The sequence below is a fragment of the Triturus cristatus genome, chromosome 4_1 (assembly GCF_964204655.1).
Source record: "Triturus cristatus chromosome 4_1, aTriCri1.1, whole genome shotgun sequence".
Lineage (NCBI taxonomy): Eukaryota > Metazoa > Chordata > Amphibia > Caudata > Salamandridae > Triturus > Triturus cristatus.
In genome coordinates, this window is record NC_140585.1 from 109440115 (window position 1) to 109446741 (window position 6627).

A 6627-nucleotide genomic window follows, 5' to 3' on the forward strand; every position below is an offset into this window, starting at 1 on the left:
ATTTATAAATAATAAGCAGATGTTTATAAAAATTCCTGACACCAAAACGAGCACATGCAGATCAATATAACTGGAGCTATGGATTTTAAAAGGAAAAATAAATCAGTTAAATTCCCAAAAATAAAACTTTAGCGTTGCGGTCAATGGAGAAAGCCCTAGTGACAATCGGCCACTTGCAGGTCGAGTCCCGTGGAATCCACTGGGGGCTAAGGTGGTGCGGGTTCCAGGACCAGGCCACGCCAGTCATTTGAATTTTATCAGCCGGGTGCAGAGTGGTGCCGGCTGTCCCAGATGCTGAACCGTGAGTCGAGGGGAGCTGTTTTTACTGCTAAGAAGGTGCTGGCGAGGAAAAGGATTTCACAGCTCGACAAAGGGACCACTGGTGAGGTATGTTGGAGGTGCTGCGGAGCTCCCTCAAGGTGCAGAGTCGAACACAGGTTGTGGTAGCTGACCTGGCCACCAACAAGCCTTGTCAGCGGCAAAGACAGCATGGAGTTACTTCGAAGCCCGGGAGCTTGGGGACAATGGTAGCCTCCGAAGCTTGCTGGAGACCCCATCCAACCCGACCAACTGTGAGCCACTACAGCGGTCGGCGCCCTAGTGCCGCCGGGGCACCAGTCACCCCTCCCCACCCCCTCCCAAGGGGAGGGGGCGGGGACGCCGACCGGTGTCCCCCTCTCCTCGTGCTGGCCGGATATGACGCACAAGCGTGTCACTTCCTGGCCCCTGTGGGGAAGGAGAGGCTATTTAGCCTTCCCCCACCCTCCTGGCGACCTCTTTGTCGCCCACCACGCAAGGTGGTATGCCTAGGGGGTTTCACCACAGAGGGAACTGAGCGGGCATACTTCCCATAAGGAATAAGGGATACATGGCAAGGGCAGGAGGGCCCCTTGCCCATTGCCACGCACGTCCGGTCATGAGCACTCCTGTGCGTCAGGATTTAGTAGACAAAGGGACTGTTCAAAGGTGAAGTATAATCCTTGTCGCCTTAATAGCCAAAGTAGGCAGGCGGGTGGGGGAGTGGTCACCTACCTTGCGGGCTGCTGTCCCATAGATGGGCCACGCAGGTGTTCAGGCACACACGGTGCTAAAAAGACGGCAGCTAGGTGAGATCAGCAAATAGATGGGGCAATGTGAGCCTTGGTGATGCATTCGCCCCGCCCACAGTTAGCACGGGGCAGAGGCATGTGATGCAGTGGAACATTCTCGCAGGAGTGCGAATAGTTCTTGGAACAACTGCTCAGGCTTACCGGGCCTTTGGTTTCATCAGACACTATCTGCCCAGGCTAGCGTCAAGGGCTTTGGGATGCAGATGGGGCCATCCATAACCAGTAGGGATGGTTCTCTGCATCTAGATTTGCAGGAAGCTCTAGACAGAAGAGGCCGCAGCTGTTCTGGTGGGGGGCCCTGGCGGCGACGGTGAGCCACCTCCAGGGCTGTGGCGGAGTTACAGGGCGATCTGGAAGCAGGCCTCTGCAGGGTACCTCTGCGATGCACCGTAGGGGGTGCCTGAGCCAAAACCGAGGAGCCTTAGGGGAGGGTTCTGGAAACCGTGTCGGCGCCCCGCTAGTCCTGCGGGCGGTTGTGGGTCTGAACAACCGGGGGGGTTGCTATGCGACGCTCCGCCCCGAGAGGGGGGGCGTGAGTAGAAGTTACCAACGGCACGTGATCGTAGAAAGAATCACATGGATGGCAGCAACGGCGGGGTTCGCTCCCGCGCTGCCCGGCTCATCAGGCGGGCAGGCGGCCCAGTTGGTTGCCTGCCCTTGGATCGCCCGTAAGATAACCCACCCATTACATATTGTAATATGTAATAAACCTGCAGCAAATTATACCCAACTCAACAGTCTGTGTGTGTGTTATTTGGGTATGCCTTTTGGGGGAGGGGGGATAGAGGGGTGCCCCTGGCGGTACTATGTGCCTTACAACTGCCTTCTCTCCAACTCACCCCTACAACCCGACAATCCTGCACCCCTTCATGTGGCTCTCTTAAGTTTCGTGGACTGTCGGCCCTCACCTGGCGTTTTCAAAAGGAAAAAAACACGATCTACTCCAAAATATCACAAATGCCTCTTCTCCTCGGCCAAACAGAACCTCAACCATTGCAGAACTACTCGGTGGAACCACGAGCAACCACCCCCCAGTGGCGTAACAGAACACGATCCCCCACCCTAGCAGAGAATGGTGTGGGCTCCCTCTCTGGTATCTCACATTTGTCAGCAACCGCCTGCTGCCGATTCTGAAACAAATAAGTTGTTTTCCTGTTTATTTGTCGCTTTTTGCTGCTGGTTTCACGTGTTTCGACTCTTGCAGCCACAGGTATGAATAACGTACGGGAAAGCGGGGGAGGGGGGTAAAGTGGAGGAACGGGAAGAAAGAGAGAGAAAGGGAGAGGGGAACGAAAGAAAGGGAAGAGGGAGGCAGTGTCTGGGAGAGAAGACTTGGTGAGGTTGAGAAGGAAAGAAAGAATGAACAAAGGAAAGATTTGTATGTGGATAATGCAGACGAAAAAGAAAAGTGCTCAACGTGCACTGGCCTTTCCAACCCGAGCACATGTCAGTCGAGCGGGAGGAGCAGGTTGTGGAAGATGTGTCACGTGACCCTCGTATAACACGGATCACTAATGTGGACGCACTGGGTGTTTTAATAATTCACTATCAGAACTTAAACCCAGTAGAAAGCGCAGAGGGAGGCTTCGGTTTGACTTTACCACACGCCTCGCGGCCACGTGGCCTCTCCCGAAACAGGGAGGAGTCGGCGGGGCCAAAGTTTTACTGTTCGTTAGCGGTGACTGACAGCAACAGAGGGGCGGGCTCGACATCATGATACATGTAAGCATGAGTTCAGATCCTGTTTGGATGGCTATTAGTAATCGCCAGCCACGAGAAGCTTCCAGCGGGAGGTAAATATAGCCCGGACCAAAATAATTCTCACCCCTCCCGACCCTGTGATTGGACCTACAACAGTCCTCGTCCGTCTCATGCTTAGTGATGTGTTTGCACTTTCACTGAAAAGAAAGTGACCGGACACGAGCCTCACTCTTTCTCAGTTCCATCAGTAGTGCACTCAGAGGCGCGTGTTTCCACAGGTGGCTCTGTGGCGCAATGGATAGCGCGTTGGACTTCTAGGCAGGCTGTGAAGGCATTCAAAGGTTGTGGGTTCGAGTCCCACCAGAGTCGTTTTGATACAGAGCGCTCCAGGTTAATTCATTCCTTTGGAGAAAGAGCACAAGGGGCAGGATTGCTTTGTCGCTGGTTTTTCCAGAGCTGCTTTGGGTTCCCCAGCTCTGGGGGCTCTGTGCAGTCCCTGCTGCTGGGAGCCCTGATGAAGCCCCCCCCGTAGACACACTGTTAGCATCACACATGAGCCAAAACTTGTGAGCAGTGACTCCTTCTCACATGCAGGACATTTGCCCAGTGCACTGGACAGGGAGGGGCTTCATCCACTCATTGCTGTACAGGTGTGAGGGAGTCTTTGCATTTTGTGTACACAGGGTCTGTAGTCTTTTTACATCCGCGGCGGTTTCACCAGAGAACCGCATTAGGTTATCTGTGGTGGGTGCACTGGGCCTGGTCAGGGGTTGAACATAGCGCGGTCCAGACAGGTTCTGTATTTGGTAACTATTCTCGAGATGGACAGGGAATCCAGGATGGTTTTAGGAACTATTCCTACTTGTGTCTCAGTTGTGGCTTCACCGGACACCGCGGCGGCGCCAGTCAAAAGAAACAGGATCATTCAGAGTCAATACAATGGCCTCCCTAAATGTTCCATCAAATTCTTTTTTCCTAAGCTGGATTCTGGATTGGACAGTTTGACCCCACCCATCCTTCACTGGAGCAAGGTTTATTCCAAAGGAACCCCAGGAAGATGCCCAGGGCACCTTCCAATCCAGATTCCTGCCTGACAAGGCTCACCTGTGACCTCCATCTTGGTGGCCACTTGCACACAGTGTTCCAGAATGGATTTCTGCCTCCATGAAGCTTGGATTACATGCTCACCCCATGCTCATCCTACCACATGTATGCAGCATACACACGTGCTCACCATCCATGTCTCACACAGATGTAGAGGAATGCCCAGGTGAAACGCGCTGTAGGATCAATTTAACCAGGAGGGGCCAGCGTGCGCTCTCAATTGAAGGTCCCAGTCAGCATGCTGCCACCCTCACCAGTCTTCCCCAACCAGGACACATGCCAAGAGTCACCTCCCAAAGAGCGATGTACTTTACGTGCCCCAATCTGGATGTCAAGCCGCTTTACACTTCATGCCTGCCGCAAACACTCCTAATTCTTGTGTGTCCTGCAGAGAAGAAGAAAAACCTGCAGTGACTTACAGCAAAAAGAGAACCCAGGGAAGGGCAGCACATGCACTGACACTCCTGGGACTGACCAAAGTCCAAGGAATCCTGTCCTGTACTCCTGAACCTCTACCACACCTCACGCTCAGTCCCCACCCACTGACCCTCCAGGGACTGACCAATGTCCAAGGAATCCTGTCCTGTACTCCTGAACCTCCACCACACCTCACGCTCGGTCTACACCCAATGACCCTCCAGGGGAGACCAATGTCCAAGGAATCCTGTCCTGATCTCCTGAACCTCCAGCAAAAGCCTCACGCTCAGTCCCCACCCCATGACCCTCTCCAGGAACCGACCAATGTCCAAGGAATCCTGTCCTGATTTCCTGACCTCCACCAAATACCTCACGCTCAGTCCCCACCCACTGACCCTCCAGGGACTGACCAATGTCCAAGGAATCTTGTCCTGTACTCCTGAACCTCCACCACATCTCACGCTCAGTCTACACCCAATGACCCTCCAGGGAAGACCAATGTCCAAGGAATCCTGTCCTGATTTCCTGAACCTCCACCAAATATCTCACGCTCAGTCCCCACCCAGTGACCCTCCAGGGACAGACCAATGTCCAAGAAATCCTGTCCTGACCTCCTGAACCTCCAGCAAATGCCTCACACTAAGTCCCCACCCCATGACCCTCTCCAGGAACCGACCAATGTCCAAGGAATCCTGTCCTGATTTCCTGACCTCCACCAAATACCTCACGCTCAGTCCCCACCCACTGACCCTCCAGGGACAGACCAATGTCCAAGGAATGCTGTCCTGATATCCTGAACCTCCACTACACCTCATGCTCAGCCTCCACCCACTGACCATCCAAGGGAGACCAATGTCCAAGGAATCCTGTCCTGATTTCCTGAACCTCCACCAAATATCTCACGCTCAGTCCCCACCCAGTGAACCTCCAGGGACAGACCAATGTCCAAGGAATCCTGTCCCGAACTCCTGAACCTCCACGACACCTGATGCTCAGTCTACACCCAATGACCCTCCAGGGGAGACCAATGTCCAAGGAATCCTGTCCTGATCTCCTGAACCTCCAGCAAATGCCTCACGCTCAGTCCCCACTCCATGACCCTCACCAGGAATAGACCAATGTCCAAAGAATCCTGTCCTGATTTCCTGACCTCCACCAAATACCTCACGCTCAGTCCCCACCCACTGAACCTCCAGGGACAGACCAATATCCAAGGAATCCTGTCCTGATATCGTGAACCTCCACTACACCTCACGCTCAGTCTCCACCCACTGACCCTCCAGGGGAGACCAATGTCCAAGGAATCCTGTCCTGATCTCCTGAACCTCCAGCAAATGCCTCACGCTCAGTCCCCACTCCATGACCCTCACCAGGAATAGACCAATGTCCAAAGAATCCTGTCCTGATTTCCTGACCTCCACCAAATACCTCACGCTCAGTCCCCACCCACTGAACCTCCAGGGACAGACCAATATCCAAGGAATCCTGTCCTGATATCGTGAACCTCCACTACACCTCACGCTCAGTCTCCACCCACTGACCCTCCAGGGGAGACCAATGTCCAAAAAAACCTGTCCTAATCTCCTGAATCTCTACCAAATACCTCACTCTCATTCCCCACCCAATGACCCTCCAGGGACAGACCAGTGTCCAAGAAATCCTGTCCTAAGCTCCGGAACCTCTACCAAATACCTCAAGCTCAGTCCCCACCTAGTGACCCTTCAGTGCTAAACCTCTGGCACGTTCAGTCCTGTTGGATATGATGCCCGCCTCCCCTGCCTATTCTACTGATGCCAGTGCTCTGTGCCCCCTCCAGACTCTTGACCAGTGACAAAGCTGTGGGCAGAACTGCTAATTCTGACCATTGCCTCTATAGTGCCGCCAAATCCTGCTTCATGGCGCATATTAATGACGCACCCTAATGGTGCAAACGATTGATCAAGATGAGATTCAGGGCTGCCACACGGATAGTTCACCCATCACTGGCACGCACGGGCGGCTCCTCCATTAGGGCGGAGGAGCGTCGCCCCACTGCTTTCTCGCAGTGCAAGAAGCAGAAACATAAAGTGGCATTTTAAATACCATTTTATGTTTCTGCTTCTCGCACTGTGAGATAGCAGAATGTATGCCTGATTGGGAGCGGGCGGGTGGGTGGGTCAGGGAGGAGTGGCTTGCCTAATGCTGTGAGCCCACCAAACCAGTCATGCGCACTCTCCATTTCCTCTATGTAATGGCCTCCCTACAGGCACCTGGCTGGGCGCCGTCAGCACCAATCACAACACTGCCATTGCAGCGT

The 6627-nt window shown here is 53.8% G+C and overlaps 1 non-coding gene across 1 annotated transcript; it reads left to right on the plus strand.

Moving 5' to 3' along the window:
* Nucleotides 1-3090: 3090 nt before the first annotated feature.
* TRNAR-UCU (transfer RNA arginine (anticodon UCU)) lies at nt 3091-3179 on the plus strand. The gene is given in 2 exon segments: nt 3091-3127; nt 3144-3179. It is a non-coding gene; the product is annotated as a tRNA-Arg (tRNA).
* The last annotated feature ends 3448 nt before the right edge of the window (nt 3180-6627 follow it).